The 26,363-nt window shown below is 39.5% G+C and overlaps 1 protein-coding gene across 1 annotated transcript in view; it reads left to right on the top strand.

The window, feature by feature from the left end:
• LOC121728944 (teneurin-m) overlaps positions 1–26,363 on the top strand; it is a 447,859-nt gene that overhangs the window by 34,207 nt on the left and 387,289 nt on the right. The gene's annotated exons all lie outside the window — the stretch shown is intronic.

Raw genomic sequence — 26,363 nt, 5'->3', positions numbered from 1 at the left:
GATATAACTCCTTTTATTCATGGCTACAGCCGAGCTATTGCAAGGTTTGTTTCGAAAATATTTCATTCCGTATATATTATTGTCACATAATATTGTGAAGGTGGTAAAATGATTATTGTTTTCGATGAGCAAATGCAATATTTCATTAGACTTCAATCCGCTTTTGTATTTCTACAAATATGTGTCTTAAAACAACATAATTTTTGTTAAGTCGTGACTCAGCATGACTCATGAGTTACAATACTTTGCTTTCATAATATTATGTCAATCACAGCCAGTGTCGTGTGACATCACACGGCGTGGCGTGGTTCTCTGTTTTTCTGAATATGGCTGTTGTTTATAAACCACTAGATGACGGTCGCAACTCTGTTCCGCCAAAATTCGTTTATCACACGGGAACCGTACATTTTCCGGGATACAAAGTATCCTGTGTCCTTTCCCGGAACTCAAGTATCATCCACACCAAATTTCATCAAAATCGGTTAGGCGGTTTGGGCGTGAAAAGGTAACAGATAGACAGACACACTTTTGCATTTACAATATTAGTATGGATTGCCAGTGTCAAGTAAAATAGAGGGAAAAAAATTATGAAACACAATTACGTCACTCTTTTACATGCCTCCAAAACTCCTCCACTTCTTAAAATAAATAACAATTACATCATATCGTTAAAAATATTATAACATAAAACTTTCTTTGTATGGCTTGGAACATTTGTAAAACTTCCTTTTTCGATGGACGTTTGAGTTAGCGCGGACGTCGCTTTATTATAAATTATTATAGCTGATTCCTAAAGTATAATTTATCTGGACGGAAATTAAAAGTACACACATTGCAACGTCATGAGGCTTTGCTTTTGCTTTTGTTATACAGTGTATAAGATGCAATTTTACAACAATCTACAGTACTCCAAAATTAATAATGCGCATGAATGACCGTGAATAATGACCGTGTTACAAAAGCTACAGGAATATCACGACGAACTTTGACTAATACGTGTATCTCAAACGCAATGCAATTAGAAAATGCAATATCGTCTACCGTCGCTCTGGAAATACGACCGCTGCCGAAAAATTTTGAAAACTTCTAAGCGCATTAGAGCACTGTACCTACTTCTAACAGGTGGCATTTCCACTGTCGAAAAAGATAGTGTAAATATCGACATTAAATCGTGAAAATAGAAGAAAACTCCACATAAATCGCGCCTCGATGCAATATACGTCTATTAAGTGCGCTCTCGAAAGACTTTAAATCTTGCTCCCAAATACTTATATTATACCTGACAATACTGAAACGATCGAACATGGAAACGAATGCATCGACGCTCTAAAAGTATTGTCCTATTTTTTTTTCATACAAGACACGCAATGTACGTGCCATGTGCATATTTCTATCGCGGCCGCAGTAGGATGGGTAGGGGTTACTGAATTTTTTATATTCACGAATGTTCCTCTGGAGTCTGGGGTTTGCTAGACTTATGTCTTACGAGCTTTTGCCCGCGGCTTCGCTCGCGTTAAGAAGTATTATATACAAACTTTCATCCTCTATTTTAACCCCTTAGAGGTAGAATTGATCAAAATCCTTTCTTAGCGGATGCCTACGTCATATCATCTACATGCATGCCAAATTTCAGCCCGATCGGTTCAGTGGTTTGGGTTGTGCGTTGATAGATCACCATATCAGTCAGTCACCATTGAGTTTTATATATATTATATATACATATTATATATTTATTTACCAAGATGTTTCCTAGACTTTGCTTAGGATCACATGTTGCTAAATGTCGTACGAAAATCATAATGTGTCCTACTAGTTGCTGGACACCTGTAAAAATATTTAATCTACTGATAATATGTATTTTTTAAAGTAATATTAGGCATATAAGCCAAAATATTACTTTATGTTTAAAATAGTTTTACTCCTTTGTATATTATATAACTTTCATTTTAATAAACATAAGTTTAAAGAAATTTAACCCATCGATCGTGGAATAACGAGACACAATAGCTTATCTATTGTTATCGCGGCCAGATGCGGCCGCGTAGGGCTTCATGAAATATCATACTAAAATAGTAGACTTATAAAAGGGACTAAATAATATCTTATCTAATGTGCGTTATGTGCCACGGAGTTTGTTGGTAAATTCGTCTGACTGGACCGATTTTGACTAAATTTTGTGTGTTAACATTTACTTTTCATACCTGCCATGAGCTCTTATAGCAGTATTACTTTAATATTACTTTCAGATTTGGCACAAACAAAAAACCTAGTTTTGCTTATATAAATAGAGATCATGTTTGTTTATACGAAATTCAAAAGTAAGCTATAAGAGCTCATGTGGGCTGAATTATGAATAAGATAATAATAATTTATTATGAAAAAAAGCCGGATTATTATGAATCTCAAAACCATTATTGAAGCTCGTTGAAATGTACCTACATAATATTATTATTGTGTTATTAATTATTATACAGAGTGCAACAAAACAAAGTTATAACACTATAGGTTGTGTATGAGTCCCTTGTATACAAGGTGTAACAAAACTAAGCGTTTGTATGTGTTCCTTATATTATAGAGTTTACCGTAAAAATATCAGCGCTGAAAGAGCAAAACATTTTTTATGATTTGTATGGGCAAGCGCCCTCGCGTCATGAATTTTTCCATACAAAGGTGAAAAATAAAATTACTCTTTCAGAGCTGCTACTTTCACAGCGAACTCTATATAGGTGACCCATACACACCCTGAAGTGTTATCATTTAGTTTTGTTACACCTTGTAGAGTTCAATGTGAAAATATAGGAGTGCCGAGAGAGTAACTTTCTGTGTATATTGTTGTGTCAAAAGTTATATAAACTTGTATCTGTGAACCAGGGCTTGTACCACGAAACCATTTTGAGACTCAAACAATCGAACGAGAATGCCGCATCCTACTCTAACAAACGTGAAATGACGTTTGTTAGAGTAGGACGATTGTTTGAGTCTCAAAACGGTTTCGTAGTAGGCCTACTGGATTGATGTCCGTAACGTCACCTGTCGGCCCAGCGGAAGATCAGCGCTGATTGCTTACAGTCAGCATATGCGAGCTGCGTCGGCTTGTGCTCGAAAATATTTTATGATGTTTGTATTATTTATTGTAACTAAGCTATGTATGTTTTCCTGCACAAATAAACGTTTTCTTTCTTCTTTTTTTTCATAACTTTTTTTTAACTTTGGATGAACAAATTCATGGCATTCATGGTTTGCCCAATGCCCATACAAATCCCAAAAAAATATCATTTAGCGCTGCTACTTTTACAGTGAACTCTATGTAAAGCATACACACACACCCTAAAGTATTATGACTTTGTTTTGTACACCTTGTGTACAGCATACTTCTACGTATCCGTAATGTAATAAAAAAGCTTCTACAAAATCAATATATATATATATCTTTCTTCTTAGCCATAATATCTTTCTTCTTAGCCATAACCAGTAGACTTAAAGAAATTACTGATAGTTGCTTTAAAGCTTATTAAGGGAATCCTGAAAAAAGTCAGTTGGAATTGGCTTATAAATATTATATAAAATAATTATATTTTCTTTTTACAATATATAGTTATTTGGAGGAAAACCAAGATGAAATCATATTATGTTTGCTTGCAATTAGATACAAGCGGCTTTTTCAAAGCCGCCTGTATCTAATTGCTAGCCAAAAATTATTAGAAATATAAATATTAAGTCAATCTCAATAAAGATGCGAGACAATATGCAAACTGGATACGTTCAAGCATCACTCGGCGCACCGAGTGCAACATTTTGAACCTTACCACACCGTGATAAGTACCATCACCTAAAGCCATATTCCGGCGAAACTAAATTTGAGCGCCACTCCGGGCGTACCGATTCGGTTTTGAAAAGGCGAGTGCCTCTTGAAATTTACGGGCTACGGGAGTCGATTATTTCGTCGAATAATCGATTTTAGCCGTTGGCTTCGGAGTGCCGGTGCCCCCGGATTTACTGCCGAATATAATGTTGCATATAAAACTTATTCGATTTATACGATTGAAGTAACGCGGATCAAATTCGTCATAAATATCTGAGATGCTCTCAGTCACGTCTGGAAAACTGTTTCCAATCTTAATGCGGCGTAAAAGAAATTAACAGCATTGATATCTTATATCTTTAAACGAGCAATTCTTATATATATATATATATATATATATATATATATATATATATAAGATATATATGTAACGAGCTTTTGCCCGCGGCTTCGCTCGCGTTGAAAAGTATTATTATATACAAACTTTCATCCCCTATTTGAACCCCTTGGGGTTGGAATTTATCAAAATACTTTCTTAGCGGATGCCTGCGTTCTAACATCTACCTGCATGCCAAATTTCAGCCCGATCCATCCAGTTGTTTGGGCTGTGCGTTGATAGATCACTATGTCAATCTGGGCCTCAAGTATAAGGACGTAAAGTGAATGGATTTAAGAGCTCATGATAGAGGCCCAGGTCTATTTAATCCGTTTGAATCCGTGCCCAGTGTGAACGTTTAAAAGTGATTCTTAGTTTAATAATCATAGCTAAATTCGTACTTTCAATTCGGCCTATTATTTCGTGAATCTAAGATGGATGAAGAATGTAGAAGCCCACGTTACCCCGATATATATATATATATATATATATATATATATATATATATATATAGAAATAGACTTGTATACAAAACTTTGGCCAGCATACATATTTTGATGACGTTACGATTTCATTGCTGTCGTTGACAGCCTCTCATTTTGACGGGCTGTCAACGACAATTACTAAATTTAAATTCCTGCGAATTTAAAATTCATTTTGAGGTAATTTACAGGGGTAACCCGGTACATTATCTTATATCATCTAAATCTCTCTTCACCATGTAACTGACCGACCTCTCATTCACGGATTCGATCCATTCAGCCGCGCCATACCCCGAAATAGCGCGACATATTTAGATGGCGCCGTCTTTTGTTTTTCGCGGGGTACATTAGCCGCGTATTTGTGTCTTCATTGTCGGTGTTCTCCTGTTTTATTACTTGTCTGTCAGTCATTAGTAGTTATATTAATGTCCATTTTCATGGTAACACTGTCTACATAATATATAATAGATAACATAATAGTCTGATCTGGCAGACCTGATCCGCCTTTTTTGCGTATTTCTTCCTGAGCTGCGATCTGACCGGACCGATCGGCCTCTCCGTGGGGACTGGGGACCATAACCGTAGTTAACACTGACTTGACAGATACCAAATGTTCGGGTAAATTTGCCAATGTTCTTTAACTTCATCTGTAATAGCCAAATTGATAAGATTCGATAGTTCGTTTGAAGCTTTAAACTTGCTTGACCAACATTTATCCTGAAACAGTAGTCGTCGATGTTGCTAGTTGAATTTACCATAAGAAATGCGAAATATCGATGTTGTACACTATAAAAGTGTACAAGAATCGGTGTATGTAGGTTAAGAAGCACAGTCCGGTAGACGCATCACGCGATCTGGTCACGCGAACCTCGCCAACTGTCCCTTCTGCCACTAACACAATCTCTATACCAATAGCATAAGGTTCACTTTGAAAACCTGTAGGTGATATGTCATAGTAAAAATAGTTTTAACGTTCAAAATTAAACCTTTTCAAAGGTATAGGGTAGATCTTAAAATAGCCGCACTATTTTATTCTACAGTAAAATATTATGTTTTTCAAAGAGCAAAATAGTCGCAGTCCGCAGATATCAAATTGATTTGATAATAGCTTTCAAATCTTGGCCACCTTTGCGAAAATCGGCCAGCGATTACGACAGGAAATATTAATTTTATGAATCATAAGATCATTACGAGACAATCATTAATCAAATAATGATTTTGATAGACAGCGGTCAGTTTCGCATAATTAGCTTCACAGAAATAGTGATCACATCACGTCATCTCTAAGCTCCAGCATTAAGGAAAATAGAATAAGTAAATGAAACTAAATTATTGTAAATTATTTTTAAAATGTACGAAATGAAGATAACGTCTTGTCCGTTTCGTCATAAATTTTATTTTCGTAAATGATTGGTAACAATATAAAAATAAACAGTAAGTGTTAACTTAATAACGCCTAAGCACATTTTGAATATGATGTTGAAATCGTGCAGTTTGTCTTGTAGAGTTACCGCCGTACTCAGAGACATTTAATTACGATTAACCTTGAATTTAATGAAGAGTTTGACAGATAATGTAGTGGGCTTATGTCAAAATTTTGAATTAATTACAATTAAGTAAATTATGTTCCACTCTGAATACGGCAGTTAGAGGCTTAGGGCGTCTCACTTCATTTTGTGTGAACTGGAAGAGTTTGTGACCCAAGAGGGTCGCCTAATGTATTTCCACCTTTAAGAAAAGATCCCATAGAGCCCAATGCCCATGGGCTTGGATCGAGATTATTTTTCTGCTTAATAGGTAACACTGCCATGGACCAAGTCGAAAACTAACATCAGCTATGGACATGCACATAACGTACGGACTACTTTGTAAGTTTGTAACGAATTGTCCCATACAAAATAAATAAGTAACTCTTTTGTCGTTGTAATTTTATAGTGAACTCTAGTTTGAAGAAACACGTACACACTACACATTAATAAAAAACGTTCAGGTATTATTGAAGCAAATTAAAGAAAAGTTCAACTTTTCAAAGTGAAAAAAGGAAAAGAAGAAAGAAAAAGGATAGACGTAAGCGCGGCGATGTAAAGCCGCAAGCACGTTTGCCTCAAGGCAGCCCTGTCCCGAAATAAGTAAGTATATTTTGTTACTAACAATGTCTGTGCAAACGAGCGACAGATTGTAGATGTTACTGTTGCTACATTTCTTAGCAGCTGAAGGCTTGTGCTATTGAGCGACTGGTTATAATAATATGTTTATTTGTCCTTGACGACGCCCGCAACTCCGTTGCTCCAAAATTCGTTTATCGAGCGGGAACCGTAATTTTTTCTGGGACAAAAGGTATTCTATATCCTTTCCCGGGACTCAAAGTATCTCCATACCAATAAGTAAAATCGGTTCAGTGGTTTGGGCGTGAAGAGGTAACAGACAGACAGACAGGCACACTTTGGCATTTATAATATAATATAGTATGCTGTATGGACTATGGACGTATGCAGTTTATGACGATTTAGGGAACACCAATATCGACTAATGATTGATTATTCGCGGTCAGTTGTGGTTAGTCTGCACGAGCGTATTTTACACAGAGGGCAGCTGTATGTAGCTCATCTAAAAAAAATTCTTCTCTCTTTAATTTACAATGGGTCGAAAAAGACTTTACGTGTGATGATGTGCATTGTTCACGTACATACCCGTGCACGTACAGTCGCGGTGAGCCATGTTCTACGACATTTAGATGTTATTACTATGAGGATAAGGCTCGCACTGGCTTGTCGAGACCGTGTCGTGCAGTTCCCGGTCATGCATAAACATGAGGCACAAATTGAAGAGTGTCGCGTTAACCTGTTTACTTATTACTTTATCGCCGCCTGTTATTTCACTATGAACTGCGTTTTCCGCGTATAAATTATGATGAGGTTGAATTCAGGTACGATTTTTTAAGGTTTTCATTAGACACCATGAATTACAGTATAAAATACAGTACCATCTTCATACGAGTCTTGCGCGTGCAGTGCGCACACAGGCGTTACTTATTTCAAACAATTTTGGCAACTTAACTTAAACGTTAAGCTTTTTTTCATATATTTTGTAGAACAGAAAAATAGTAATATCGTGTTCAATACTTTAAAATAGTAAGTTTTATTTTCAACATTGCTATTCGTGCACTGCATCATGAATCATGATATTGTTAGTTATAACGTTATTGTCCAGTCTAAACTAAAATAAAAGTGAATATTTACGATTTTATATTGAGCTTGAATAATTTACTGCACATTCGTTGATTTCCATGTGATAAATTGTCACAGCCGATGATTTATGTTCACAGCGGAATAAAGTTCGCAATTCGATACATAAAGCACTCGGTGGAATTAGAGGCGTTATAGTCAAATAACGAAATATGATACGTATCAGCGTCACCTGCAGCGGCCGCCGTCGACGGTGACAGATCGACCCGTCATGTACCGGGGAATATGAATATTATTATCACATCTACACAATACTATTGTTACGTGCTAGGGTTCGAAGGATTTGGAGAGAAAGACTTGCTGACTCTTGAAGACTTTATTCACTGACACTAGGTTACACAAAGCACTAGGTCCAAAACACTATCACTGTCCTAGGTCAAGGTCAAGCTGTAGGTTTCACTGGTTCACTCACTATTTATCACTTGTTTTCATTCCGAAGTCGCCACGAAGATTGCTCAGACTAAACTGAATTGCCGGCCCGTCTGCCTGCGACTATTTATATGGGCCGAGGCGAATCTCAAAATGTTCCGGAACACTATCATGGTCCAACTGTAATATGTTAAAGTGTACGGTAAGCGTAAATCACCTGCATCGTTGCACCCAAACTGTAAATAAATAAAACCGTAAAAAACACATTTATGCCCAAAATATTCTAAAGTTATGGAATTTCTGTATTCTATAGGACTCCCACACATAACTGCGAATTCAAAGCTCATCGCAAATATTTGCGAGTTGCGACAAAATTCATAAAACGTCTCCCAGACAGACTTGAGAGTTCTAGGAACGACACAGACACACGCGGCCACGCGGCCAAGTCATCCAACTGACCGCCACCGCCACCGCAGGCCGCGTCTGTCTGCGAGACGCTTAATAAAAAATTAAATTAAGAAATTTGAAAAAAACCCCGCCAAACAACTTTAAAAAGTAATGAAATTATATATTTTACTGACTTTATGTTTAAATAATTCCTAAGTGTAAAGTGATATTTTAGTCCATAATTATTGTTGTCAAGGTGTGTCGGGGGACCGACAACAGTGTCTTTTGCATCTTGTATCGCCATGTCACTGATTGTCTCGATACTATATTGTTTTGTGAAATCAAACATCTACATTAGCGGTCCCCCGACACACCTTGACAACAATAATTATGGACTAAAATATCACTTTACACTTAGGAATTATTTAAAAATAAAATCAGTAAAATATATTATTTCATTACTTTTTAAAGTTGTTTGGCGGGGGTTTTTTTTAATTTCTTAATTTAATTTTATTTCATGCTTTTTAAACTTGTGTTGGTTATAGTGCAAAATAATTCCTATCAACAGGATCATATTATATCCCAATGAATACCATCTAGGAATGTCCTTTTGGATGAGGCCGTCACGCGTCAATATGAGTCCAAACATGAAACCTCCACTTTGGGTTCATATGAAGCTCGGCTTCTATAGAATCCAGGTGATGCTGCAGCAGCAGCATGTAAAAATTTTTGGTTATCTACGTCTTACTAGTTGTCGCAATTCAAATGAGCCCAAACACGAAACCGTTGCTCTAAGTTGGTGAGGAGTTGGGTATCCTATTGATTACCAGGTGATGCTGCAGCACCAGGTCAACTTTCCAATAATGTGTAAATATTCATAAATGTCACGAACTAGAATGCAATAAAGCCCACCAAACGACTGCAAGTTGCTAATCGGCCCTCCACGAACCAGATGAACCGCGATTTTTCAGCACGGAGCAGGCTGATGATGATGAATTATAGCTAAGAACACTCTCAATGAAGTCAGCTTTCAAACAAAAAAAAACTAGATCAAAATCGGTCCACCCGTTTGGATGCTACGATGCTACAGACAGACAGACAGACAGACAGACAGACAGACTGACAGACAGACAGACAGACAGACAGACAGACAGACAGACAGACAGACAGACAGACACGTCAAACTTATAACACCCCTCTTTTTTGTCGGGGTTAAAAACAGCCTATTCTGACGAATTCTCAAAAATTGTAACACTTTCGGCAAAAATAACAAAAAAGTATTTTATCGATCTCGATCTATCGATATCGATACGAATTCGTTTTTTACAGTTTATAGTTTTGTGTGGGAGCCCATAGTGACTGTTAAAGCGTAAAGGTAATTTTGTAACATGCTAGATACATGAAAAGCTGAAAACTATCCTAGCCGTCAAAATGTGAAAGTACCTCAATAAAATCCAAAATATCACAGATTGAGGTCTCTAATGCCAGTATGATACAAATAAGAAGTTTATAAGACTTTACAGCATAGCCGGACAAAAGTGCTAGCAAAATTGTGTCATACTACAATCCAATAAGGTTGCTTTTCCGTGGAAACGGTAAATGTGCATACCGGCAAGACACCGCGGTTTTAATTCAAGTCGTAATAAAAATTTGCAATAAAAGCTGAAATAGATGGCGATTTAAAAACGCAATCTTTGCACCTTTGAGACCACGTAGCAGCGCTGCGGATTTTCACTTCTCATTCCATTTGCACGGATAATGTCTTTGTTCTATTACTTACGTTCAAATTGTCCAATTCTATACATTCACTCTGAAGAATACTCTTTGTTAGTTAAGATAGATTTAATTTCATTCTTCAAAATTGATGACTTGTGTAGTTCAGTTGGGGAGGATGTTGATTCGACATGCTTCCCAACTGTCGTGTTTTGTGTTTCGTGTGTTTCGAATTGTCGAAGCTCAAACCGATGGTTGCGGATTCGAATCACGCCGTTGTCGGGACAAAGGTCTCCAATATTCAAAGGCCATGGATGTGTATTTATTAATATATAATATCTTATATTGTATATTATCATTATTATGTAAGTATAAGTACGTATAATAAATTTTAAATCTTAAATTTAATTTATTGTAACAAGATTTTAGACTACCTATATAATTACCTATGTACTTACCTATATAATTAGAAGATAGTATTTAACATTTATATATTAACATATTTATTTTTTTATGAAATAAGGGGGCAAACGAGCAAACGGGTCACCTGATGGAAAGCAACTTCCGTCGCCCATAGACACTCGCAGCATCAGAAGAGCTGCAAGTGCGTTGCCGGCCTTCTAAGAGGGAATAGAGTAATAGCGGAGGGTAGGGAAGGGAATAGTTGAGGGTAGGGAAGGGAATAGGGTAGGGGTTAGGGGATTGGGCCTCCGGTAAACTCACTCACTCGGCGAAACACAGCGCAAGCGCTGTTTCACGCCGGTTTTCTGTGAGAACGTGGTGTTTATCCGGTCGAGCCGGCCCATTCGTGCCGAAGCATGGCTCTCCCACGTAAAATATTTCTATTTATAAGATATTTCATAACTTTATAGCTACATGCAGACAGCTTTCTTAATATTTTATGACCACTCAATCACGAGTTTATCACGAAATCATATTTTATTAATTAACAATCGATAAAAATAATTCAAAAGCTTTGTCCACACTGTGCCTTTTTCGGTTCGTGTGTGTGCATGCGTTATAGCGCAGTCAACAGCGAACGTGAGGCATGCCCGCGACGCATGCCCTCTGACCGTATCTAAAATCAAAAATGACGATGTTGGCGTTGCGCATCGTTGACGCATTCAATTATTATTGAATGCGCCAAAACGAAAGTTGAATGAAAGAAGATGACGAAAATTGAAGATGAAAGCTCATAGTGTGGACATAGCTAAAGAGCAATTACGAAATTTGATAGCTGGTGTAATAGACATTTTATTCCGTTATAATAAAAACCATCAGCGGCGTCTGACCTATTCAGTATTGAGTATTACCTACATTCTATGCTATAAAAATAATATAAATATTGCACCTTTCATCGCTCTTTTATAATATTATTACTAAAACATCCATGCGAATTCGGTTTTCTAGTATTAAGGATATACCTAGTACCATAGACGTAAAAAAAGCCTAGTACCTTCTTTACATCAACAGTTTCCTAAATTAGGTTTTACAACCTAAGGAAATTCCTGAATTTAAATTCATTCACGAAAACTGATTCGAGTCAAAAGAATTTAGGATCTTTTGTGTGTCTCGATGTTTAGATATGAGTAAATTTCGTTACCTAATTTTTCCGAGAAATCTGAAGTAAACACAATTTTTCCTCAACAAACAAACTTAATTTCACAAAGGTGAGCTTTCAAAGTAATTAACTGAAAATCTTTCCTCGAACGTACCTTTTTTAATTTATCCAAAAAATACAGGTCATGATGAACATATCAACAATATGCCTAATCTGTTAAGTATGTTTTATTTTACTTTACAATTTATTTACTTACACACCGAATTATTTAAAAACACAGTACAACTTAAAAAAAGTTTCGTACAAAGGTAGATTTAATTACAAATTTTATGATAAACATGTAAGTATAAATTATACAATAGCATCAAAACGAATAAGTAGATTTGATTGTTTGCATTGAATGTTCTGAAATTACAAATAAAACTGTACGGTTTCTGTAGGACTTCATTTCTGCGCTTTATAATTTTATTATTTACTAGCTGTTTGACCGAGCTTTGCTCGGTATTCGATAAAACTCGAATAAAATTACATTTTCTAAAAATGATTTCTAGCTAGATCGATTTATCGCCCCTGAAACCCCCTATATACAAAATTTCATGAAAATCGTTGGAGCCGATTCCGAGATTCCAATTATAAATATATATATATATATATATATATATATATATATATATATATATATATATATATATATATATACAAGAATTGCTCGTTTAAAGATATAAGATTACCTTTTGAAGACAACTTTACCATAGACTTTACGCTTGATGGAAAGCGCAATTGTCGTCACCCATCATGGCAACACCGGTAACAGAACAAAGTGATAAAATACAAGAGTTTGTTTGTGTTCCCTATAATATAGAGTACACTATGGAAGTTACAGCCAGTAAAATTTTTGACAAGATTGCAAAAAGAAAAAAATAGAGGTCAGAAACCTTTAGAAGAAGCACGCAGTATTTCTGTCTGATCCTACTTCAATCAAGATTCACGAGGAATATCACATGTAGCAAAATAAGGCTTACAAAATTTTAATCCTTTTCAAAAAACAGCATCCTAAAACCCATCGAATTCTAAGATAATTATCGGTTGCATATTTTGAGTTAAAGCTCAAATATTCCAACGCAATATACACTCTAAAGCAGCAGCAACAGGGTTGATTATGTATCGCCGCAAATGTTTAGCTCGTGGACTGACCGAATCATTGTTTGTGAGGAACAATGAGTGTACACTGGCGCGTCCGGAATCTGCTTTTCGTATCGTTTAAACCTGACTTGTATAGAGGAGTGATCTGTGTGGCCCCGAATATGGCGATTCATTACAAGATATCTCAAACTACTGTAAATATAATATTGTTTATATCTCGAATTTAGATGTGTAAATGCATCAATCTACCTAAATAATATTTACAGACTTGGTTTATGTATAAGTATAATACATCAATATAACTTAATATTATTGACATATATTTTATTACTTGGTTTGGTAATAGAATATGTTACTAAGGCCGGTATAAATAGTCGGTAGGTACCCACTCAAGATGCATCTCGGTCTCAAGACACGGTTCAGGCTCTGTGATTGGTTGGCTGTCAAAATTTGAACCAATCACAGAGCCGAACCGCGTCTTGAGACCGGGTCGCATCTTTATATTTATCGTCGACTACGAGTATTTATACCAGCCTATGATGTAGAATACTTACCAAGTTTATCAAACCTTTTCCGAAGTATGGGCTACGGAATTAAATATTATAAGCCTTGTATCTAGAGTTATGCATCAAAATAATCAGTCTATAAATTTTTAGATTTGTCTATTTTTAATGAGCTTAAAAAGCCTCTTGAAGAGTTTTGCGTTTAGTTAAGTTAGGACTTTTTTGTCAGTTTCAAAACGTCTGTGGAATGGTAACATGGTCTCGCAAAACCAATAGCGATTGCCGATTGTGACTAATTATAATTAGTTACAATCGCTATTCGTTTTGGGAGATTATGTTATAATTGAAGACGTAATTGGAAGAACCATATAACTAACATTTTATAACATAAGGATACTCATTTTTTTGTTATAATTTTAACACACCATACAACTTTTCTACTTTATCATCTGGATAATATAGTCTATAATATATTATCCAGATGATAAAGTAAAAACTGTGGATTTTTAAATGATTTTCCTGTCCTAATTTTACTGTTACTTACCTGGTTATTCGGTTCTGAAACTCACGTTATCAATTATTATTATTACTCATCCAGTAGTTTTGTCTCTGTCGTTCACTATACCTAACAGAAGCAGCAATAGAGTTGACGGAAAAACTTTTTGACGTAATATTGTATTAAGTGACTTTTAAACTCCAAGTAAAAAGTGTGTCGAGTGCATTAACCACTAAGGCATTAACCTACAAAAACTTAAATGCTTATAACAATACATTTCTTCATCAACATAATATTATTCTACTGAAGCCATTTTACGCCCAAATCTTCAACCGATTCGGGATGCAAAACAATACACAGTAAAGCAATTCCGACAATGATGATCCGGTAAGCCGACCTGCGCCCGTTTATGCATATAAATGGTGCACAGCTATAAAAGTAATCCGACCCGCAATGTGTATAGCATTAGCTTCGCCAGATGTCGAATTTTATCGCCCATTTTGCGTGTCACCTAAAACCGCAGTTTTTATGGCCACACACTATATTGTTTGGAACATAAAGCCTTCGCAGAGCGTCTAATTCAAAATAGTAAAGAAGACAGTATTTTACATATTAATGTTTAATAATATTACTTATAAATTATTTTGTAACTCTTGTGGTAATGTCATCGTATTGATGATGAAATTCTTCTGCCACCACGATCAGATTATAAAACGCAAAAAAAAAAATTGTACTGTATATTAGCTACGAAGCGGATATTTGTAAAATTGGAAAAAAAACATTCTTTTTAATGCTGTAAAATGTACGAACACCGTAAAATACGCAGGCGGAGTCACGCGTAACTTCTAGTAACGTAATATTATAAAAATAAGCGATTTGAAATTTAAGACAAAGCTGGTGATCGTAAAGATTTCGGAGCCGTGTAGATTTTTCAGTTCCCTTTAATTTGCCTTCGTAACCTTCGCCAAGTGAGTAATAAAATTAAATAGAGGTCCGCCCGCCGCTCGCCCGCCCAGAAGAAGAGGGCGTTTGTTATTCTACCTTCTAATTTACCTTTCTACCTTTTTGACGTCAAAAGCATAAAGAGCTTTCAAGGATATTTTAAAAATATAAATTTTCAAAATCTTTAAATAAAATTGAACTACGGTCATTAGAGCCGGGTTCCGTATTTAATGGGCAATGAACGAGGGTGTAAAATTTAATCGGCGCGCGCCCAAAGATAAGATTTTTGATGTTATAAATGCCAGCAAGTTGTAAGGTGCTCGCCACGCACCAACTTATATCAAAGAATTGAACCGAGTTCATTTAATTTCATCATTCAAAGTCAACATTTTATGTGTTGGGTATAAACAATAAGCATGGGCACCGGCAGAAATAATTTCCAAGGAGTGCAGATTTAAGTTTTCTTTCTTTTCTTTTTACTTTTTACGAACAACAGTGACTGTCTATTTACGTCAACAGAATACATTTAGTGCCGAAACATTAACAACTATTGTAAATAATAGCTTAGTTTTATTCCCTCTTTTTGTTTACACTTAGATTTAAGATTTCATATTAGTAATTCCTATTGGAAAATGTTTATCTTGTGTCTCATTTTTATAATATTGCTGTCCCTTTCGCACGGGAATGTAGTGTGTTTCACACAATTGTTATTGCTGTCTCTTTCTTGCATAGTTGCACTCGAACTATTGTTGTCTCTTTTTTACATGGCTTTGTTTTACACATTTTATTGTTTATTTATCTTATAAGAATGTTTGTTTACCATTGTATTAGCTTATAAGAATCCCATTTGATGTCATATTATGTGTAAAATGTTATATTTCAATAAACGGACTGCATTCGTTCGACAACAACCGATAGAACCCCACGGGCTCTAACGGTACAAATTTCATATATAAACACGCACTCTCTCGGTGCATACACATTCACTTCCGACAAGCCAAGCAGATGCATGCGTAAGCCCTGCTCCACCACACTCCGCTCCAAGCAGTACCAAGTTCACTCCTGTGTTTCCTTCTCGTCTCCTGCACCTCCTTCTCCAGGAATCTTCCATCCGGCATCCTTCACCCTTCAAGATACAGTCCACTGCTCTGCCACCCGGCGACCACGGCCCCGCCGAGTTTGTCGTGTCGCCAACAACTGGTCCTTCAGAAGCCGGATCACTGCGTCAGCTCGTGAAGAAAGAAGCTCGCCCTGAAGATTGCAGCCAGCCCTGGAGAAGAGAGAAGCTCGCCCTGAAGACGGCAGCCCAGTCCCGGAGAAGAGAGAAGATTGAAGAGAGAAAACACAGGAGAAGAGACGAAGCCCCTGCAGCCAAGGCCAGCGTCTACCTTCTGAAGAAAGAAGAAAGAAACAAGTACGCGCGAGTGTTGGTGGTTGGCTTTGCTTACCTCCACCGATTACTTGGAAGCAATCCTCATTTACGTGCGTGGCCACCTAGCGGTGTTAAACGGCCCCTGCAGAGCGCACGGAAGCATTGTGGACGACCTGACGCCTCCACACACCTACCCAGGTGAACAGTCAGACCCCGCCGGCACGGTACGGTAACGCTCTGGGGCCACAAGTTGGCACGCAACGACGGGTGCGGACATTCCTCCCGCACTCTGATGCACCCGTGAGCGCCCGCGCCCTCTACCGGGAGGTTCCTACCTTCCTATTCCCTGCATTCCTATTCCCGGTTCGGCATCACCGCGGTAGCAAGCTGACCGGGCTGTTAGTAGTAGGCTTGGTAGGTCGCGTTACGTAAAGACATTAAGTGAAGTGAAAGTGAAAAGTGTTAGTTTTAAGGTTAGGGCCCCTCGTGCGCAATGGAGAACGCGCGTGTGTTGCGCTCGGGCAAGTCCACGCCCTCGCGGGAAGAGACGCCATCGTCAGGGCAGACCACGACCCACGAGACCAACACATGGAGCAGAGGCACCGGCGTTGAAGACACGACGGAGAGCAGCACGCGTACCGACGCTAGGGCCAAACTAAATTCAGTACCCGCACAAATCGACAACGTAGTCGAAAATGTAGGAAGTGCGCCGGGCACTATAGTTAACGTCCCCGGGGACAGAGCAAGCAGCAAATTATCCGCGTTGCAGGCCGAATTAGAGTATCACAACTCCGAACTAGCACGGGCTAGGGCGGCGTCCGCAGCTGCCATGAGTCGGCTGGAAATAGCTAGGATAGAGCTAGGAGAATCCACCGACGCGGACCAGCCACCCAGATCGAATAAAACCCGAGTTGAAGGCTGGATCTCGGAGCAATGTGTTAGGCCGTCAACAAGCGCTCAAAACCCGGGACGAGACCCGCGTCCGACCGAAAACATCGAACCGCGCGCCGGTAACACGTCGCTTAGCGACATGACATTGCTAGCCAACGCGATAGTTCAAGCGGTCAATTCGAGTAGGTCGGAAGCGACGCCTAAATTCATTCATGAGTTGCCCCACTTCGACGGAACAATTACGGAGTGGATGGCGTTTAAATCCGTTTTTAATGACACCGCGGATATGTTCTCGGACATTCAAAATGTAGCTAGGTTAAGAAAAGCATTAAGAGGCGCGGCCCGCGAAACAGTTAGAGCTTTGCTATACACAGTATCGGACCCGTACGAAATAATAGATACGCTAGAACGGCGATACGGCAGGCCAGAACTACTTATTCTCTCCGAAATCGAAAACATAAAACGTTTACCCCGTATGACGGAAGACGGGCGCAATGTTAGTAGTTTCGCGAGTAAAATATCAAACACGGTAGCGGCCATAAAGTCACTTAACCAGCCACAATATTTGTATTCTCCCGAGTTAGTGGGTCGAATAGTCGACAAGTTAAATATTATTTTAAAATATAAGTGGTACGAGTTCAAATCTGAACGACCCGGAGCACCGGAGCTCGAATTAATGGCTAGATTTTTAAATATTATGGCGGATCAGTGCGGCGCGATGTTCGCGTACGAAACAGCTAGGGAGGAAAGGAGAGGCAAGATGAAACCTCGCGCGGTAAACACGACTCGCACACGGACTCATAGATCGACGCGTTATGATAGCGATAGTTCCTGTGATAGATCAGATTGCGAAGTCACGTACGAGCCGCGTAATACCGTAGCAGCCGCGTTCAAACCCTCAGCTAAAAAGGCCGAACCATTCAGGCCGAAGCATCGCACGCCGCGCCCCGCGACAGAGACGCCACGCTCCGCGACGGAAGCGCCGTCAAACTCGTCCAATAGAAATAATTGTCCCGTATGTTCAGGCTCCCATACGACTATTAATTGTGCAGATTTTATTAAACTTAGCGTATCGGAAAGATGGGACGCAGCTAAAAATAGTAAACTTTGCTTTAGATGTCTAAATAACTCGCACGGGCGAACTTTCAGATGTAAATATATTCCGTGCGGCATAAACGGTTGCGAAGCGTCTCATAATAAGTTATTACACGGCAGCGGCAGTGCAGCGCCGCCCGCAAGCGGCAATGTTAGCTCAATAAATCACGTTCGTGCGTCAAACACCTACCTCAAAGTAGTGCCGGTTGAGATAAGTGGCCCAGTGGGCACCACCGCTACATACGCCTTGCTGGACGAGGGCTCTACATTGACCCTAGTTGAGCGTACGGTAGCGGACAGTGTAGCACCCAGGGGTCGCAGCCAGCTACTTAAGTTGGAAGGGGTAGGCGGTAACCAAATTGACGACCCCGAATCGTGCAACATATCGCTAACAATCCGCGGCGCGTGTAGTCGAAATCTAGAAAAAATGAACGCGAGCACGATTAGTAATTTGAACCTTACGCCGCAGTCCGTAAGCAAGGACCTAGTTAGACAGTGCAGCCACCTAGCGGAATTAGAAGACGAACTGTGTTACGAGCAGGCTAAGCCTACGATACTTATCGGCCAAGATAACTGGCACTTAATTACGTCTCGACAATTACGTATCGGAAATAAGGGTCAGCCAGTGGCGTCGTTAACTAAATTAGGATGGGTCCTGCACGGGCAGGACGCAAGCTCGCGTAATTTAAATAATATTCAGTTCATAAGTCACGTAAGAACGTCGCAGTCCGAGGATCCCGCGTTAGAATTGATAAGGAATTATTTTAGCATAGAATCGTTAGGTATAGAGCCGCGTAAACCTAAAGCGGATCCGGACGAGCGCGCGTTAACTGTTTTAAATAGAACTTGCAATAAAATGAACGATTGCGATCGGTATGAGTCAGGCTTATTGTGGAAAACCGACAATGAAGTAATGCCGGACAATAAGAAACAAGCCCTAAGCCGTCTGTACAATCTAGAGAACAAATTAGATAAAAACTTAAACTTAAAAATAGAGTATTCGAAACAAGTAAATAACTTGCTAAGTTCGGGTTACGCAGAACTAGTGAGCACCCCAGCCACATCACCTCGCACCTGGTACTTACCTCATTTTTCAGTGATTCATCCCCAAAAAGGTAAGGTGCGACTGGTTTTTGACGCTGCGGCTAAATGTGGGGGAAAATGCTTGAATGATGCGCTACTAACCGGGCCCGACTTATTGCAGTCGCTTTTCGGCGTTTTAGTTAGGTTCCGCGAAGGAAAAATAGCAGTAGTAGCGGACATCAAAGAGATGTTCTTACAAATAAAAGTGATTGAGTCGGATCGCGACAGCCTTCGTTTTCTGTGGCGAGGCGACGATAGAAACATCCCCCCGCGAGAATACCGTATGACCTCGCTTATTTTTGGGGCGGCCTCATCGCCGTGCGTGGCCATTCATGTTAAAAATAAAAACGCGCAAAACTTTAGTTCAGAGTACCCGAAGGTAGCTAAAGCTGCGGAACGGAACTTTTATATGGATGATTACTTAGACTCATTCGACGACGCGGACGAAGCCAGGCAAGCGGTCAATGCCATGTATAGGATTAACTTAGGCGCTTCGTTCGAGTTACGCGGTTGGGCGTCGAATGTGCCCGAAGTAATAAAAGACGTTTCCGATAAGCGAATTAGCGGCGCGACGACTTTAGGAAAAAGCGATACAGAGAGGACTTTAGGTCTCATTTGGAACCACGCTCGCGACACTCTAGGATTTAACGTGAACCTCAGAAACACGCCATCTAGTGTAATTTCAGGGGAAATTTTACCCACCAAGAGGCAAGTCACTAGCGCCGTCATGTCGGTTTTCGACCCGTTAGGATTAGTTTCGCCGGTAACTATGGTAGGTAAGTGCCTCATTCAGGAAATATGGCGTAGTGGCGTAGGTTGGGACGATCCTATAACTAAGGAACACCACATTACGTGGATGTCGTTTATTAATAATTTAAACTTGCTGAGGACTTTCGAAATAGAAAGATACGTACCTGCCCCGCCCTCTGGCGAGGGGGAGTTACACATATTTTGCGATGCTAGCGAAAAAGTTTATTCGGTCGCAGTTTATTTCGTTAGCATGAATAATAACACAAAGACGGCTAGATTAGTTACGGGAAAGGCGAAAGTAGCGCCGTTGAAACCAATTTCGATACCGCGATTAGAGTTGCAAGCCGCGGTTCTTGGTTCCCGCTTAGCAGAGTCAGTGAAACGGGAATCTGACTACAAAATTACAAAGTCGTATTACTGGTCGGATTCAAAAACGGTATTAGCTTGGATTAGATCCGATCCGCGTACTTTCAAGTCGTTTGTCGCGCACCGGCTAGCCGAGATCGAAAGTACAACGACCCCGGCCGACTGGCGATGGGTGCCGAGCGCCGACAACGTCGCGGACGACGCTACCAAGGGCATTCCGGTGAATTTTAGTTCGACACACAGATGGTTTACAGGACCTAGCTTTATTTTAGACGACCCCGCGACATGGCCGTGCGAAAAGCGGACCGCGGTTCCCTTACCCCCTTCAGGGGAGGAGAGAATAATTAAGCAGGTTCACGTCTGTGTAGACCATGTAAATAACGATTACTTGCCTAAAGTTGAAAGGTTTTCGAAGTATAAGCGCCTGGTACGCGCTGCTGCCACCGTCTTGCTCTCGGCTGAGGCATTTAAAGCCAAATTGCTCAAGAGAAAAGTAAATACGGAAATCTCTCCTGATCACATCAGACTAGCAGAATTACTGCTTATCAAGAGGAGTCAGAACATCTCGTTCGCGGACGATATAAAGACGATAGAGGCTGGGCAACGACCTCCGAAGAGGTCCCCCTTTCACAAACTTGCTGTGAAACTCGACCGCAGCGGGATATTATACCTCGATAGCAGAGTTAAGGAAGAATATAATCTGCCTGTCCTACATGCGAAGGAAGAATTTACCCGACTGTTAGTGCATCACACGCACGCAGTATTTAACCACGGCAATCACCAAACCGTGATGAACGAGCTCCGACAGCGCTACCACATAATTGGACTACGCAGCATCCTTCGCTATATATGCAACAAGTGTCAATGGTGTAGAACCTACAGGGGAACTCCCTCTAAAATTCCTCTGGGTGACTTACCTCCTGAAAGACTGGCCCACAATCAGCCGCCGTTCACAGCCTTGGCGGTTGACTATTTTGGCCCAATGCAAGTCACGATCGGGCGAAGACACGAGAAGCGGTGGGGCGCACTTTACACGTGCCTCACCACTCGGGCCGTGCATCTGGAGCTGGTGCCTTCCCTATCTGCATCCTCCATGATCATGAGCTTGCGCCGAATGATGTCCCGCCGTGGCACTCCGACGGTCATATATAGCGACAACGGAACCAACTTCGTGGGCGCCGAGAAAGAAGTGACGGAAGCTCTTCGACAAAATGACGATGCGATGAAGGTCTTCGCCTCCGGAAAACAGATAATTTGGAAAAGAATACCCCCTGGGGCCCCGAACATGGGCGGCGCCTGGGAGAGATTAGTGAGATCTGTGAAGGCGGCATTACGAGTCACCTTAACAGAAAAGACGCCCCCAGATGAAGTGTTGCATACGCTGTTGCTGGAAGCAGAACATGTCATAAATACGAGACCGTTAACACCAGTAAATCCTGATCTAAACGAGGAATCACTGACCCCAAATCACTTCCTAATTGGGAGGTCAAGCGGGATGATACCTTTCGGCTCGTATAAAGACTACACAGCAGACAGTCGCTCGTGGAAAGCTGCGCAAAAGTTGGCCGAAGCGTTCTGGGCTCGATGGGTAGCAGAGTACAAACCCCAATTGATGCCTCGGCTCGGCAACCCGCAGCACAGCAACCTCAACCCCGGAGACATCGTTATAATATGTGATAGAACGATGCCCCGTGGAATATGGCCTAGAGGTGAAATAATAAAGACTTTCCCAGGTCCAGACGGGCGGGTTAGAGTAGCAGAAGTCCGTACAGCCGCCGGACTAATTCGTCGCCCAGCCTCTCGTCTGATTCTCGTAAGCAGCCAGGAATAAAACGTTTCGGTGCTTGCGCACGAGGGGGAGACTGTAAATAATAGCTTAGTTTTATTCCCTCTTTTTGTTTACACTTAGATTTAAGATTTCATATTAGTAATTCCTATTGGAAAATGTTTATCTTGTGTCTCATTTTTATAATATTGCTGTCCCTTTCGCACGGGAATGTAGTGTGTTTCACACAATTGTTATTGCTGTCTCTTTCTTGCATAGTTGCACTCGAACTATTGTTGTCTCTTTTTTACATGGCTTTGTTTTACACATTTTATTGTTTATTTATCTTATAAGAATGTTTGTTTACCATTGTATTAGCTTATAAGAATCCCATTTGATGTCATATTATGTGTAAAATGTTATATTTCAATAAACGGACTGCATTCGTTCGACAACAACCGATAGAACCCCACGGGCTCTAACGGTACAAATTTCATATATAAACACGCACTCTCTCGGTGCATACACATTCACTTCCGACAAGCCAAGCAGATGCATGCGTAAGCCCTGCTCCACCACACTCCGCTCCAAGCAGTACCAAGTTCACTCCTGTGTTTCCTTCTCGTCTCCTGCACCTCCTTCTCCAGGAATCTTCCATCCGGCATCCTTCACCCTTCAAGATACAGTCCACTGCTCTGCCACCCGGCGACCACGGCCCCGCCGAGTTTGTCGTGTCGCCAACAACTATCTTTGTACGGCATGGTAATAGGACCTTACAAAATGCTTTTTTAACCCCCGACAAAGAAGAGGGGTGTTATAAGTTTGACGTGTCTGTCTGTCGGTCTGTCTGTCTGTCTGTGGCATCGTAGCATTAAAACGGGTGGACCGATTTTGATCTAGTTTTTTTTTATTTGAAAGCTCACTTAATTGAGAGTGTTCTTAGCTAGTTCATCATCATCAACCTGCTCCATGCTGAAAAATCGAGGTTGATCTGGTTCGTGAAGGGCCGATTAGCAACTTACAGTCGTTTGGTGGGCTTTATTGCATTCTAGTTCGTGAGATTTATGAATATTTACGCATTAATGGAAAGTTGACCTGGTGCTGCAGCATCGCCTGGTAATCAATAGGACACCCAACTCCTCACCAACTTAGAGCAATGGTTTCGTGTATGGGCTCATTTTAATTGCGGCAACTAGTAAGACGTAGATAAACAGTAAATTTTTGCATGCTGCTGCTGCAGCATCACCTGGATTCTATAGGAGCCGAGCTCCATATGAACCAAAAGTGGAGGTTTCATGTTTGGACTCATATTGACGGCCTCATCCAAAAGGACGTTCCTAGATGGTATTTATTGGGATATAATATGATCCTGTTGATAGGAATTATTCTGCACTATAACCAATACAAGTTTGAAAAGCATGAAATAAAATTAAATTAAGAAATTTAAAAAAAACCCCGCCAAATAACTTTAAAAAGTAATGAAATAATATATTTTACTGACTTTAAGTTTAAATAATTCCTAAGTGTAAAGTGATATTTTAGTCCATAATAATTGTTGTCAAGGTGTGTCGGGGGACCGCTAATGTACATGTTTGATTTCACATAACATTATAGTTTAAGGGTCAGTTCACAGCGAACCGAATCGAGACAATCAGTGATGTGGTGATACAAAATGCAAAATACACTGTTGGCGGTCCCCCGACACACCGTGACAACAATTATGGACCAAAATATCACTTTACACTTAGGAATTATTTAAACTTAAAGTCAGTAAAATCTATTATTTCATTACTTTTTAAAGTTATTTGGCGGGGTTTTTTTTAAATTTCTTAATATTTCAATAATTCCTGTTGATCCCGAGATTCCCAAGGGGTGCAAGTGCACCACCTGGCACCCCGCTGCCGGAGCCCATGAAAATAAGGTAGGTGAAATCAAAAATTAGTGTAGGATATGATAAAAAATGTTAACAGTTTGAAAAAAAATTGACAAGAACAATAAAATAATATACTTTCAGTATTTATTTTATCATTGGATTTTTAATACATAGTATTAAAAATCCAATGATAAAATAAAATAATACACATTTTAATTTTTTATAAAAATACAAGGGAAATCCTTGTATTTTTATAAAAAATCTTGCCTGTTTTAACAATATTAATCTAGTAACTAGTAATATAAAAATTAGACGTTACATTAATTTAGTGCAAGCAGCTTACAACGTCCAGACTGTTAGGTCATTCAGGACAAGTAGGTCTCAGACGATTGTTATGCCGCTTAAATATTAATCGCGTGCGAGGTCAGCTCATTCAATAGGCTTATATTACCATGCCATCGTGATGTTGTGATCAGGTTATAAAAGTTGCACTTTTTTTAAATGGAAGTCTTCTTTATTAATAAAAATTAATTTAAATTTAGTTAGTCTCACTACAATTTGAGAATGGCTGAACGGATTTGCCAAATTTTAGTTTTGAAATAATTGTGAATGTCCAGGGAAGATTTATACGGTGAGAAAATTTTGGTGTAAGGCTGCGTTTCCACCAGAGCTGAGTGGAGCAGTGTTGGGAGGAATGTGTTTTTGATGAAAACAAATAGCATCGCTTCAATGACATGACTTTGCCATGACATCGCTCAGCGCGGCGATGCTATTGGTTCTCAAATACATATTCCTCGCAACACAGCTCCGCTCAGCTCTGGTGGATAGGCAGCCTTAAGTGATACAAAGTGAACGAGTCATCTAGTCAAGTAGAGAAATACAATCGCCAAACTACTAAATAGTTTCAAAGATTCAAAGAGTTTATTTGCAAAACCAAATAGTGTGCATATACAATGGGATTGCCCTACAAAGTTCTGAGTTATCTGATAGCTCCCTTAACTCAAAGGTTAATTTAAATAAAACAATTATTGAGGACGTCAAATTCTACATATTATAATAAAAAGTGACGATAACGTCCTGCGCAATAAAGAACATTCTTCCTTTATCGTTCTTCTTTATGAGCATACCCCGGTAAAATGCGTGTGATTTAGCAAAGATGAGTGTTATACGATTCTTAGGGCCTGTTTCACCACTTCCTGATAAGGCTATCCACCAATTAACTTGACAGATCAAGTATGAAGAATCTGTCAAAAAAGTTGTGAATAGTCTATTAGGCACTTTATCAGAAAGTGGTGAAACAGGCCCTTAGGGTGTTTTACCACTTCCTGATAAAGTGCCGGTCAGGGTTTCTCCATACTTGATCTGTCAAGTTAATTCGTGGACAGCCTATCCGGCACTTATCAGGAAGTGGTGAAAACAGGCCCTTTAAATCGTAAACCCATCCATATAAAACCACCGAATGTATTAAGATACTCCAAACTCAGCAATTGCAAAAGTGAATCTTGATTATGTAGAACAGCGTGAACCGCTTGTTAATGCTGCAAAGGATTTCCGAAGGGAAATGTTATGGCGTAGGTCAGCGGTTCAATTTACCGCTAGCGATGTACAGATAGCAGAGGTATGGCCCTATTGCAATTACTCTTAATGGAGACTGAACGTTTACTATCATTATTACAAAAATCATTGCAATAAAAGTACTCGTATTTTTAACCGATTTTCAAAAAGGAGGAAGTTATACGGATGAATCTAGTACAGTATTTATGTACTTATATACACACACACAGTGTCACAGTGGTGCCCGCAAATCGCAACGTTTGTCGCGTAAGAGCCTTGCTACGATAAAAAATATTGTTTATCCTAGACTGGAACTCAAAATATCTTCTAATCGCTGCTGTTATGACTAGGGTGTTCCGTGTTTGCGACAAAATTTTCTTATTATTCCTTTACCACACTAGCAGTAGGTTATTTCATACTTACTCTTACCTACTTTTCAAGTTTGTAAGATTATAACTTTTTCCTACTTTTAATTTTTGTTTTTATTTCAAAGACTTGAACTTTCTTTTGCTTTACGCTTGTATTTATTATAATTATGCACTCGACTTTATAACACACAAATTTATAAAATTCTTATTTCTTCTGCTGACCATAT

The sequence above is a fragment of the Aricia agestis genome, chromosome 7 (assembly GCF_905147365.1).
Source record: "Aricia agestis chromosome 7, ilAriAges1.1, whole genome shotgun sequence".
Lineage (NCBI taxonomy): Eukaryota > Metazoa > Arthropoda > Insecta > Lepidoptera > Lycaenidae > Aricia > Aricia agestis.
The sequence above is the reverse complement of the archived record's forward strand: the minus strand, read 5'-3'. Positions and strand labels throughout refer to the sequence as shown.